Consider the following 13,340-nt stretch of genomic DNA (forward strand, 5'->3'; position numbering starts at 1 on the left):
TGTCTCCAAAATTTAGTTGTAAGTTGATGAGAGAAAAAATGTGTGTGGGGAAGAAAGAATATATAGAAATTTAGTTCATTTACTAAACAAGGTTTTATAAAATAGTTGAGAAGGAAAACTCTAGTGAAAGTTAATCTTAAATAATAGAAAACAAACTAAAATGAAAATTAAAAGAAGTAAAACACATTAAAATTAGTTTAAAACTTTACAAATAGTTTTTAAGAATTATTTGGTGTAATATTTTATGATTTTTATATGAATAAAGATATCTTATAATTATTGTATGACTGTCATTATTGTAAGAATAATTATTTGTGTACGGTTTTTTTTGACTCATGTAGATGGATCGGCAATGGATGTACGCTGACCGGCGGTACAAAGAGTTTATTGACGGCGTGCACTATTTTTTGAGAGTGGCCGAAGCTAACAGGCAAAGGGGTTTTATTTGTTGTCCATGCAATAATTGTAAGAATCAGAAGGAGTATTCTGCATCCAGGACTATTCATTTCCACTTGTTTGAGTCAGGGTTCATGCCAAGCTATAATTGTTGGACATCCCACGGAGAGCAAGGTGTTGAAATGGAAGAAGATGAAGTGGAAGACGACAATATTCCGGACTTTGCTCAGTATGTTGGATTTGAAAAAAATCAAACGGGCGAGGAGGAAATAGCTGTTGATGGTAACGACGTTGCGGATGATCTTGGTGAGATGTTGCAGGACGCCAGGGAGAACTGCGAAAGTGAAAAGGAGGCCCATAAACTGGACAAGATGTTGGAGGACCACAGAACTTCGTTGTACCCAGGTTGCGAGCAGGGGCACAAAAAGTTGGATACCACTCTGGAGTTCTTGCAATGGAAGGCAAAAAATGGGGTTAGTGACAAGGCATTTGGCGATTTATTGAAACTCGTCAAGAACATTCTTCCGGGGGGAAACAAATTGCCCGAGACAACGTACGAGGCTAAGAAGATAGTCTGCCCGTTAGGACTGGAAGTTCATAAGATTCACGCATGTCCGAACGATTATATCCTATATCGCGGTGAGGAGTATGAGAACCTAGAAGCATGCCCTGTTTGCAAAGCACTACGACACAAGATTAGACGAGACGATCCAGGAGAAGTTGATGGGCAGCTAACAAAGAAGAAAATTCCTGCTAAGGTGATGTGGTATTTCCCTATAATACCACGGTTAAGGCGTTTGTTCAGGAACAAGGGGAATGCTAGAATGTTGCGATGGCACGCTGAAGAGCGTCAACAGGACGGGATGCTGAGACACCCCGCCGATGGTTCGCAGTGGCGAAACATCAACAGAAAATTTAAAGAATTTGGAAAGGACGCACGAAACATACGGTTTGGTTTGAGTACAGATGGCATGAATCCTTTTGGAGAGATGAGCAGCGGCCATAGCACTTGGCCCGTTACGATGTGTATCTACAACCTCCCCCCTTGGCTATGCATGAAGAGGAAGTACATAATGATGCCGATTATTATTCAAGGCCCCAAGCAACCTGGTAACGACATCGATGTGTACCTAAGACCACTAGTCGAAGATCTTAAACAGTTGTGGAAGAAGGAAGGTGTCCCCGTGTGGGACGAGGACAAACAGGAGGAGTTTAACCTACGAGCGCTGCTGCTCGTAACCATCAACGATTGGCCTGCACTTAGCAACCTATCCGGACAGTCCAACAAGGGGTACAAGGCTTGCACTCACTGTATGGATGAAACAGAAAGTACGTATCTTAAGCACTGTAGGAAGGTTGTATACATGGGTCATCGTCGATTCCTTGCAGCAAACCACCTGGTACGGAAGAAAGGCAAGCACTTCGAACATAAGGCCGACCACCGTACGAAGCCTAAACATCGCAGCGGGAAAATAGTGTTTGCTATGGTTAAAGATCTTAAAGTAGTGTTCGGAAAGGGGCCTGGAAGCCAGCCTATAGAGAGCGAAGATGGTCACACGGCGATGTGAAAAAAGAACTCTATATTTTGGGAGTTACCATATTGGGAATTCTTGGACGTACGCCATGCAATCGACGTGATGCACCTCACTAAGAACCTTTGCGTAAACCTTCTTGGCTTCCTAGGTGTATACGGAAAGTCGAAAGATACACTGGAAGCACGTAATGATCTGAAGCATATGGAACAATGCGGCGACCTTCACCCGGAACCAAAGGAGAAAGGAAACCATTACTTGAGTCCAGCCAGCTACACTCTTAGCAAGGCAGAGAAGGAAAGTATGTTTGAATGCTTTGAGAGCATAAAGGTACCGTCTGGATACTCCACGAATATCAAGCGAATAATAAGCATGAAGGAGAAGAAGTTCACAAACCTAAAGTCTCATGACTGTCACGTGTTGATGACACAACTGCTACCAGTTGTAATAAGGGGTATCGTTCCAGACAATGTTCGGGCAACAATAACAAAGCTATGTGAATTCATGAACGCAATTTCGTAGAAGGTCATCGATCCGAATAGATTAGAAGCCCTTCAGAATGAAGTGGTGCAATGTCTCGTCAGTTTTGAGTTGATATTTCCACCTTCATTTTTCAATATAATGACGCATCTGCTTTGTCACCTTGTGAAAGAGATCCGTATTCTCGGGCCTGTGTACCTACACAACATGTTTCCTTTCGAGAGGTACATGGGCGTTCTGAAGAAGTATGTTCGTAACCGTGCTCGTCCAGAGGCAAGCATCGCCAAGGGTTATGGAACAGAGTAGGTCATCGAATTTTGCGTAGAATTTATCGAAGATCTTCGCCCAATCGGGGTACCTGAATCACGCCATGAAGGGAGACTACGGGAAAAGGGAACTCTCGGAAGGAAAGCAATAATGACGGTAGATAACAATTTATTCCGTAAAGCCCATTTCACTGTTCTGCAACACTCTTCATTGGTAGCTCCTTACATCGAGGAGCACTTGGCTCTAGTTCGCGCCAAGAACATCGGTAAGTCCGATGCATAGATTACACGGCATCACATTGATACTTTCCCCACGTGGCTACGACAACATCTCATGGGTAACGAGTCAATCAACCAACAACTTGCCTTCCTGGCGAGGGGACCGTCTGGGTCGATCGTGACATTCCAGGGATATGAGATCAATGGGTACACATTCTACACGAGAGCCCAAGACATGAAGAGCACGAACCAAAACAGCGCTGTTCGTGTCGATGCCATGGGACACGATGGAACAATTGCCACGTATTATGGTGCCATCGAGGATATATGGGAACTTGACTATGGTCCTCTCAAGGTTCCTCTGTTCCGGTGCCAATGGGTTAGGTTGACTGGTGGAGGCATAATGATTGATGACAGTGGTATGACAACTGTTGACCTTAACAAGGTTGGATACTCGGACGAACCTTTTGTCCTTGCCAATGATGTAATGCAAGTCTTTTTCGTGAAGGTCATGTCTAGCAAAGGAAAGAAGGGCAGAGGGCCTGACGAGCCTAAGCGTCAAGTGGTTCTCCTAGGCAAAAGAAAAATCATCGGAGTTGAGGACAAGACTGACGAGGATTACGATCAGTTGGATGGGCAACCCCCTTTCACGGTGACGATTGACCCTAGAATCCTCCTATCAAATGAAGACACCCCTTACTCACGCAGCGATCACAAGGAGGGAACAATAGTGAGGAGAAAGTACGTGCGGTCAACCGTCACTGCCGATGTAATGCCGTAATTATTGTGTACACGATGTAAACTATTTTTGATGTATTGATTATCTATATAAATCAATTGATGTATGGCATGATTTACTATCATTCATATGCTACATTTAATTGACTATCATTCATATGCTAATTATAATTGACTAGAGAATTTTTAAAAGTATTAAATCATTCATGTGGCATTTACTGATGTTAATTAGAGTTTTTCACAATTTAATTTACTATCTTTCATATGCTACTTATATATGACTATTCGAATTTTTAAAAGGTTTAAATCATGCATGTGGCATTTACATATGTTAATTAGAGTTTTTAACATTTAATTTAATATAATTCCTATGCTAAGTATATATGATGATTACAATTTTTATTAATTTTAAATCATGCAGTATGTACATACATATCTTAATTAGAGTTTTTACCAATTTAATAATATCATTCATATGCTAAGTATATATGATTATTGGAATTTTTATTAATTTTAAGTCATATATTTGCTTATTACGATTTATCCACTTAATTTATTACAGACAAAAATAATTTTTCGAAGTAATTGTCATTAATCTTTGTACCTTTAATAATGTTAATGCATTAACTTCTATTTTAGAAACACATATGTAAGCGAAAATAATATGCAGTGCTATAATCTTTAGTCCCAGTTCTTAACCCTAACCGGGTTTAAAAAAAATTTGGAAATAGTGGGAAAAGATCTTTACTCCCGGTTGATGAGAACAACCGGGACTAAAGATATCTTTAGTCCCGGTTGTTCTCATCAACCGGGAGTAAAGATCCGGGGGTATATATTTTCCCGGTGCGCCCTCGTCTTCACCACCAACACTTAACGTTTTCGGCCGATCGATCTATCTCGGCCTCTCTCCTTCTCCGCCACTGCCTAGGGCAAATCCCCGCGCCGACGCCGCCGTATCTCGCCGTCATCTCGAGCTCGTCGTCCCCGCCGCCGCCTCCGCCTCCTCCGCCGCATCTCTGGGGTGAGAGCTGCCGCCGCCTCTCCCTTCATCGATCTCCGATCTCGATCTCTCTCTCTGTCGCGCCACCCGCCACGAGACGCCGCGCCACGACGACGCCGCGCCACGCCGACGCCGCGCCACGCCGCCGCCGGCACACCACGCCGCCGCCTTTGCCGCCGCGCGCACAACGCCGCCACCGCCACGCCACGCCGCCGCCTTCGCCGCCGTGCAACGCCGCCGCCGCATGCAACGCCACGCCGCCACCGCAGTCGCCACACCGCCGCCGCCGCGCCAAGCGCCGGCCCGATGCCGCCACACCGCCATTAACGAACACGTGAGCGAGAACGAGAACGATCGAACGAATTATATGTTGATTACTAATAAATAATCTCTCACAACATGAAGGTGGCGTCGGGCATGGCCATCCCAACGGACCCTTCAGGTACTTACCACTGCAGGCCGATTCCAGCAGGATACTCGAAGGTCGAAGTTGAGTTGGTCGAAGGCGCGTACGAGGACCTCGAGCTGGATTACCCTGGAGGAGACGGTGAGACGCATCTACGAGACACAAGCCATGCCATTATTCTATGGCGCAGGCGGTACATCATCCTCCCTGGGCGAAAAGCGGTGTCTCGTGCACCATCTCCTCCGGCTCCGCCATCTCCTCCTCAGGATCCTGCACCGTCTCCTCCTCATGCTCCGCCAGCACCGTCTCCACCTCAGGCTCCAGCACCGACTCCTCCTCAGGATCCTGCACCGACTCCTCCTCGGGCTCCTACACCTACTCCTCCGCAAGCTCCTCTTCCGGCACCTTCAAAGTCAAGGGCCCCCCTAGCTCCACCGCCTGCCCACACAAGGGCAACGAAGAAGGCGAAAGTTGACGCCGCCAAGAACAAGGACCCGGGGTACGATTGCACGCAAGAGGAGCTTGACGCTTACGTTGCATCAGAAGTCAACAGACAATTCAAGCCTCGAAGTCCAGAAAAGAAGATTCCTATAGACCCCAGTGTCAGGAACTTCTTCAGGGGTATGTCTGCACCTGTCAAGGAGGCCATCAAGCTATCGGACTATGAGCGAACGCTGAAGAAAGCATCTTCTGGAAAGTCTAAACCAGTCCCTCAGCTTGGAGAGCAACCAAACCAGGAGATCGAGCCGTTGGTGACCGGGGAAGACATGACGATAGAAGAATTTATTATTGACACCGGTCTAACTACGGATCAATTGCTAGGAGTTGACCCAATAGAAAAGGCAGAATTGAAATACATGTACGAACTCGGTAAACCACTTGTCAAGCCCGAGCTGGTGTAGTCCCTACCCACACAAATGTAAAAGTTCCATCAGCTGTACATGGAGATGAGCACCACCGGTAGAGAGATGATCGGAGCGAGGATCAGGGACCCGGACTTCTTGCAAGGAGATGATATTCTCTGGATCAATTTCAAGGGAATCTACGAAGTATACCAGCTGGACGCCATCGACGTCTTTATTATGAGTTGCTGGATTTTGTAAGTATATCATTCAGTTATATTTCTTAATTACTACGTCTCCTTTAATTAATTAGGTCCTTGTATATAAGTAAACTATATAAAATAAAATACTCCCTTTTATTGTTGTAGAATGGAGATTCAAAGGGTCCGACGGCGGAGGGTTTTCGATACTAGATTCATCGACCCTCGGAGAGTAAACGTCGCAATGCTCGACCAATATCCACAAGAAACAGAGGACAATCTCGTCCATCTCCTGAAGGCGCAGCATTACAAGACGTTCATACTGTTGCCATACAACACAGAGTTAGTTTAATTTTACTGTCTTCCTACATACCAAATTTCATTCCCGTACGAACTTGCTAAGTGTTTCATATGTAATGCATCCCACGCACTTTGCAGATTCCACTGGGTGCTTTTACTCTTCGACCTGTCGGCCTGCACCGTCAACGTATATGACTCAATGGATAAAAAAGAGTCTACGTATGACAAGGTTTTCGAACTTATAGACAGGTACTGGTATAAGTTCCTCTGTTAATTAAGAAATTCTTGTTATGTTAATTATTTCTACTACGAATCATATCTTTACACTCCACGTAGGGCTTGGTATCGGTTCCATCATTTGGTCCGTGGCAACTGGAGAGAAAGACTTAGGCGGAGGTTCAAATTTCCTGTGAGTACACATGCTCTACATTTATATTTCTCCGATTCAAATTAATACATACAAGTGTATATTAATTAGATCTCACGCCGTTAATTTGTCATTTATTTGTAGTGCGCAAAGCAAAAGCAGGGAACTAACTTGTGCGGCTACTACGTGTGCGAGTATTGCCACTGCCTTGCAGACCAAATCATCACCACAAGAGAGCTCGATGTAAGTACAAATAAATTCAAATTTTCATTACGTAACGATTTCTTGTTTAATTACTAATCAATTTCATACGTTCATATAGTTTATTCGCATGAGGGATAACCTGATCATACACAAGGAATTTATCGCGGCGGTTCAAGAACAACTCATGGGATTCATCAACGAAGAAATCTTTGATCCCAAGGGTGAATTCTACTACGACGGAAACACAATTCACCGGTCCTTAGCTTCTGAGCTAGCAGCGAGTACTACTACTACGTCGAAATCGTAGCTAGCTAGGACATATAATGGATTGTAATTAATACATGACTACATATATTTCTATATGCATGTGTACACATTTTCTATAATGTAAATATATTTTGGTCATATATATATATATATATATATATATATATATATATATATATATATATATATATATATATATATATATATATATACACACACACACACACACACATATACATATGCATTTGCATAACATATATATGTATAAATACATATATATTATGCATGTACATATGTACTGAACCATATATACATATAATATAATATAATATATATATATATATATGTATGCATATATATGTATTGAAACATATATATGCATGGTTTATATATATATAAAAACCATGCAGCAACAGGGCCATGCAAAAAAAAAAAGATCAGCTCGATCTTTAGTCCCGGTTGGTAACACCAACCGGGACTAAAGATGGCTCAGCCGGCCACGTGGTACTAAAGATAGCGATCTTTAGTCCCGGATTGGTACTCCCGGTTTGGAAACCAGGGCTAAAGGGGGGTTACAAACCGCGACTACAAAGGGTTTCTCCACCAGTGTTTGAGGGAGAGGGGATTAAGAAGATTGGGAAGATACGTAAAACGAGGTGAGCCATTAGCGTATGATTAATTGAGTATTAACTATTTTAAACTTTAAAAATGGATTAGTATGATTTTTTAAAGCAACTTTTCTATAGAAAGTTTTTACAAAAAACGCACCGTTTAGTAGTTTGAAAAGCGTGCACGCGAAAAACTAGTCACAATCTCCCTTTTCTCCTGTGAACGAATGCAGCCTTAGTAGTCACTTGGTAGATTATTAGATAAGAAACCACACCTATGGTTTTTTCCAAGTTTTGTTCGAAATGATTAATTGATCATTATTTCATCTAATCTATTGTTTTAGAGTTACTGTATTTTTAAATGTGCTACTAAGAAGAGACAGTGTGAAATCAATTAACATTAAAAAAATCAAACTAATTTTGAAAAAAACAATAATTAAATCGGAGTATGCTAAATGGTTTGCACTTTTAATTTCCACACCGGACAAAACATCACGAAGCAAGCGAACACAACTCAAGGCAACTCAGATGACTGTGTTAATTAAACTAGCATGGTGGCCCGCGCAGATTACGCGGCTAGCATCATTATATTTTCTCTCACATAATAGCATATATGTTTCTCAATGTATTATTCAAATATATTAAAATGACAACATAATTTTAAATTTTGTACTAACTTTGCGAAACTAATAATGTGTAATATTCATATTGTATTTTATATACTCTACGTGTTAGTTATTAATTATTTTTAATATTAAATTTTAGTTATTTGTAAATTATATTCCTATATGGACTCCAGACTCATCTTTCAATATTTCTTTTTTTAATTCTGAATTTTCGTTATCTGTAAATTGTATTTCTATATAGACTCTAGGCTCTTCTTCTAATATTATTTATTCTTAATTCTGAATTTTTTGTTATTTCTAATTGTATTTTTATGTGGACTCTAAACTCATCTTTCAATATTCTTTAATTTTTAATTTCGAATTTCAGTTACTTCTAAATTGTATTCTTATATTGACTTTTGACTGTTCTTCCCATGTTTTTTTTAATTTTGAATTTTATTTATTTGTAAATTGTATTTTTATACGAACTCTAAACTCTAGTTTTAATTTTATTATGTTTATTCCGAACTTTTGTTAGTTTTAAATTTCTATATGGACTCTATACTCTATTTCTAATATTCCTTATTTTTAATTCCGAATTTCTATTATTTCTTAATTGTCTATTCTCCTCTTCCAATATTTCTTATTTTTTTAATTTTGAATTTCAACTATTTTTAAATTGTATCTCTATATGAACTCTATTTTTTTCTCCGATTAATATGAGAATTTCTAGACCGTGAGAGCGAACATGGAGGCTCTTTTTTCTATTCCTTTAATAAGTTAATAGATAAATCAATAGATATATTTCTATTTTTATTTTGTAATTAATGTTTGTTTTCCTAGACAATTTGAACCAACATGAAGGTTCCTTCTATTACCAACCTAATATGTTAATTTGCAGCACACAAATTTATTTGTTGGACGATCCTTTGCTATAAGATTTCTGGCATTCTTGGGTGCCAATTTGTTAATGAAGTGGATTCCGGCTGCAAAACTTCCATCTTGCTAATTTGTTGGCAAAGCTGATTGCGGCTAGAAGATTTATGGGTGTTTTGTGTATTTGCTTTCATTGCTAGGAGTATCTATCTATTTATTACTACGGGATGAATCGTATACAATTCGGAAGCGTATAAACAAATACCGACATGGATGCTAATTCCATGTACGAATCTAATTATGATTGGTTTGTTACTGTTGTCCGTTTCCTACACCATAACCATACACGAATATTTATTGTTATATCACATTTCCAAAAAAACAATCCTGTCCGTTTGTTTTTTCTTCTAATTTTCATCCGATTAAGAGTTGTGATTAGTTTCCTAAACCTATACAATGCATGAGTATGTCTCTGGTTGTCACGTTTCCAAAAGAATACATGCCCGTTTGTTTTTTTCTTTTTTTCTTCGATTAACGTGGTAATTTCTAGACCGTGAAGCGAACGTGCAAGTCTATGTTTTTTTTACATGTACGTAGAGAGTACAATTTGGAATAGATACATATGCATTACTCTGTTTTTGTTTCTGATTGGTTTCACTTTGATAACCATCCTTTTTTTTCTTCGATTAACGTGGTAATTTCTAGGCCGTGAGAGCGAACATGGTGGTAAGTCTATGTTTTTTTTTGACATGTATGTAGAGAGCACAATTTGGAATAGAAACATATGCATTACTCTGTTTTTGTTTCTGATTTGTTTCACTTTGATAACCATGTATGACTGTTATTTTCCAAAAGAAAATACTATTTCTAAATTGAAAAAGAATCCAGATAAGCAATCTATAGTATATATAGGGTGTCCGATTGATTTTTTTTTGTTTTTCTTTTTTCTTTCAACGGTTAATGCCGTAATTGACTTGTCCGATTGATTCTTTTTTGTTTTTCTTTTTTTTCAGCAGTTAATGCGGTACCGTCTAGGATTTGACTTTTATTTTTTTTCTTATTTTCCTTTAATTAATGTGAGATTTTCTAGACCATGAGAGAGAACGTGGAGGCTTCTTTTTCTGTTCCTTTAATAAATTAATAGATAGATAGATGGTTAAAACACATTTTCACAAAGTGCTAGACGGCCCCCGCCTAGAGGTGTCCGTAAAAATCGGTATTTTCTTAAGCGGGTATACAACCACGCGCAAAAATCAATTTTCATGGGTGGTCCGTTAAGCAACCCGTCTAAAAAAACGTAAAATTAAATAAAATTTATAAAGCTCAAAACCCTTGCTCCCATCCACCCTACTCTCCAGGTCGGCGGCGGGGGATCCACCCCTCCCGCGGTCAGGGACGGCACATCCCCTCCTCTCGAGGGTGGTGCCACCATGCAGCTTTCCGCTTGTGAGGCTGCCCCTCCTACAGTTGAGACTACCACCGATGTCACCCCTCCTTGCTGTTCCCAGGGCTAAAGGCAGCGGATCCACCCTCCCAAGGGTAGTGCTCTAGATTTGCTGTTGCGCGCATTGCCTGTCCTGAGGCCGGTGGCGCCGGATCCATCGTCCTCGAGGCCGCTGCCGCCAACGCCATCGCCCCACCTTGCTGCTGTCGTGGCTGGTGGTGATGGATCTGCCTCTTTCATGGGCGGCACCAACTCCCGTCGATGCTCACCAGCCTCGCGCTCCTCCCGCAGGCCTCTGGCGACAGGCCACCCCTCTCGTCACCACCCACTGGCTACTCCTGTCACCGGTAGTGAAAGGGAGAGATGATAGAGGAGAGCAGAGGAGATAAGATGGGCTCGGGGAGGAGACGGGAAAGGAGAAGACCGAAGAGATGGGGAGGAGTACAAAGGAGTTGAAAAACTTAGCAGGAGAAAGAAAAGGAGAGATGAGCCAGTCGGGTACGAAAACTCGTAGTTGGGCCTTTTAACAGGTCCGCCTACGAAAAAAACATGTTTTTGTAAGCAGGTTTTTTAAGAAATCCGCTTGTGAAAAATAAAATTTTCCATATGGGTCTATGCATGGTGCCTTTCAAATATTTTTACATACTAGAAAAAATATTTGTGCATTACAACGGGTGAATGCTATTTAAATCTTATTATTGTTATGTGGTTTAGCAAGGATGAAATTTACTTTGAGAATTCGCTTGGATATTTTTTTTAGAAAATCATGATCTGCAATTAGGAGTCCGACTTTCATCTCAAGTTAGCACATGAGTTTTTTTAAAAAGATTTCTTATACGAATCCTTTTATATTTCCAAAACCAAACGAATTTAAAATCTGACTCAAATACGAATATGTATTTTCAAAAGCGAACGAACTTAAAAACCGACTCAAATAAAAATAACGTACCAAAATACCAGTAAAAACATCTTCAATTTTTATAATAGTAGAGATATGCCTCCTTTTAGTCCGCCTACAAAAAAAAATGGGTCTATTTGCAAAATTTTGTTTTTTTAATAGTGAATTAAGGTGGGAACATGAGAAAACAATTCGTGTATAGCACAATCGATTAGTCAAAGTTCAACCAACTCATTATTTTGTTTTTTTTTGAAAAAAAACACAGATTCCTAGTTATAAGAATGGCATTAACTTCTTCTTCGTCGTCGTATTATTATTATTATTATTATTATTATTATTATTATTATTATTATTATTATTATTATTATTATTTAGAAGTAGCCACACCACATATATCTACTACTTGCGCTGAGTGTTAATTCAACTCATACTCGTAGAAACTCCGGCTCAGGACCATATATATATACACTGCCTGTAGGCTTACCAATGACAACTTTTTTCAGCTTTCGAATTTATTCATTAATCAGTGCTCCCCTTTATTCAAAATTCCAAAGTAGTTTGTACTTTTGTAGCTAGAGTCTGCATGCAGGAGAGAGATCATGGATACAGAGCTCTAGTTAACCGTACGTACAAAGGGACAAATATAAAGACAATTTGCATAAAGAGGCCACACGGGTAATCTATGCTAAAGTTGCTTTTCGATTTTCAATCAAAATGTGCTACTGGCAAGTGGCAAAAGCCGATATTATATGTACATATTCTTGAACCGTTATGAAAATATTCTTGCCGTTTTTTCTTAAGCGATTTACAACGATACAAAAAGAAGCTTCGAAAGATTTGGTGTTATGATTAGTTAGTTGCATGCATGACAATGTGTGCTTAGGAGACGACGTGTTCAACAAGCAGAATTTACACTCTTGTAATTACCTTTTTGCCCGTCTTTCCAAACATGGAAAAGTTAGGGCATAAAGCCACAGAACCACCTCTACTATAATATTTTGCACCACTCACTTACATGTGAACCCTCTAATTATTCTTAGTATGATTAAATTCTACACGAAAGTTCTATTGGTGTGCACTTGATTGCCGTCCAGGTGATACGATACTTCTTCGATGCACACATCTAATTAGCTATGTATATATTATCTATACTACCCCTTTTAAAAGAATACAATGTATAATGGTGTGGTGTGGTGCGGTGACAGGAATGAATAGCCCACCCCCATTAACCCCGCAATACATCGTCTTACTAATTATTCTTTATTCAATATTACAAGATAGTATCATATTGTTGAAATATTAATTAGTATGACGGTCCAAAATACTAGTTTATTTTAATTTGAAAGATTCATGCTGATAACTAAATTGTTACATATAAATGTTTTACAAATGCTATTTTTTTACGATTATAAATTATTTAAATTTTATCAAGTGCTCTTATTGATTTCAGAAAAACTAAATATCAGAAAACCTAATATAACAAAAGTTGCAAAAAAGAAATATGTTATGACTTGAAGAACATAACCCAAATACCATGTTCCTAATGTTTCACCAAACCCCGTACATACTCCTATATATACATGTTGAATATGTATTTACTAATTAAAAGTTTCATATTATGAAGTATCTATAATAATTTCAATTATTGATTTCTTGATATAGGTGGTTGTTGTTTTAATTCTTTCCTATTAT

At 39.6% G+C, this 13,340-nt stretch overlaps 1 pseudogene; it reads left to right on the forward strand.

The window, feature by feature from the left end:
* Positions 1-356: 356 nt before the first annotated feature.
* Positions 357-3,653, forward strand: LOC127781476 (uncharacterized; annotated as a pseudogene).
* The last annotated feature ends 9,687 nt before the right edge of the window (positions 3,654-13,340 follow it).

The sequence above is a fragment of the Oryza glaberrima genome, chromosome 8 (assembly GCF_000147395.1).
Source record: "Oryza glaberrima chromosome 8, OglaRS2, whole genome shotgun sequence".
NCBI lineage: Eukaryota > Viridiplantae > Streptophyta > Magnoliopsida > Poales > Poaceae > Oryza > Oryza glaberrima.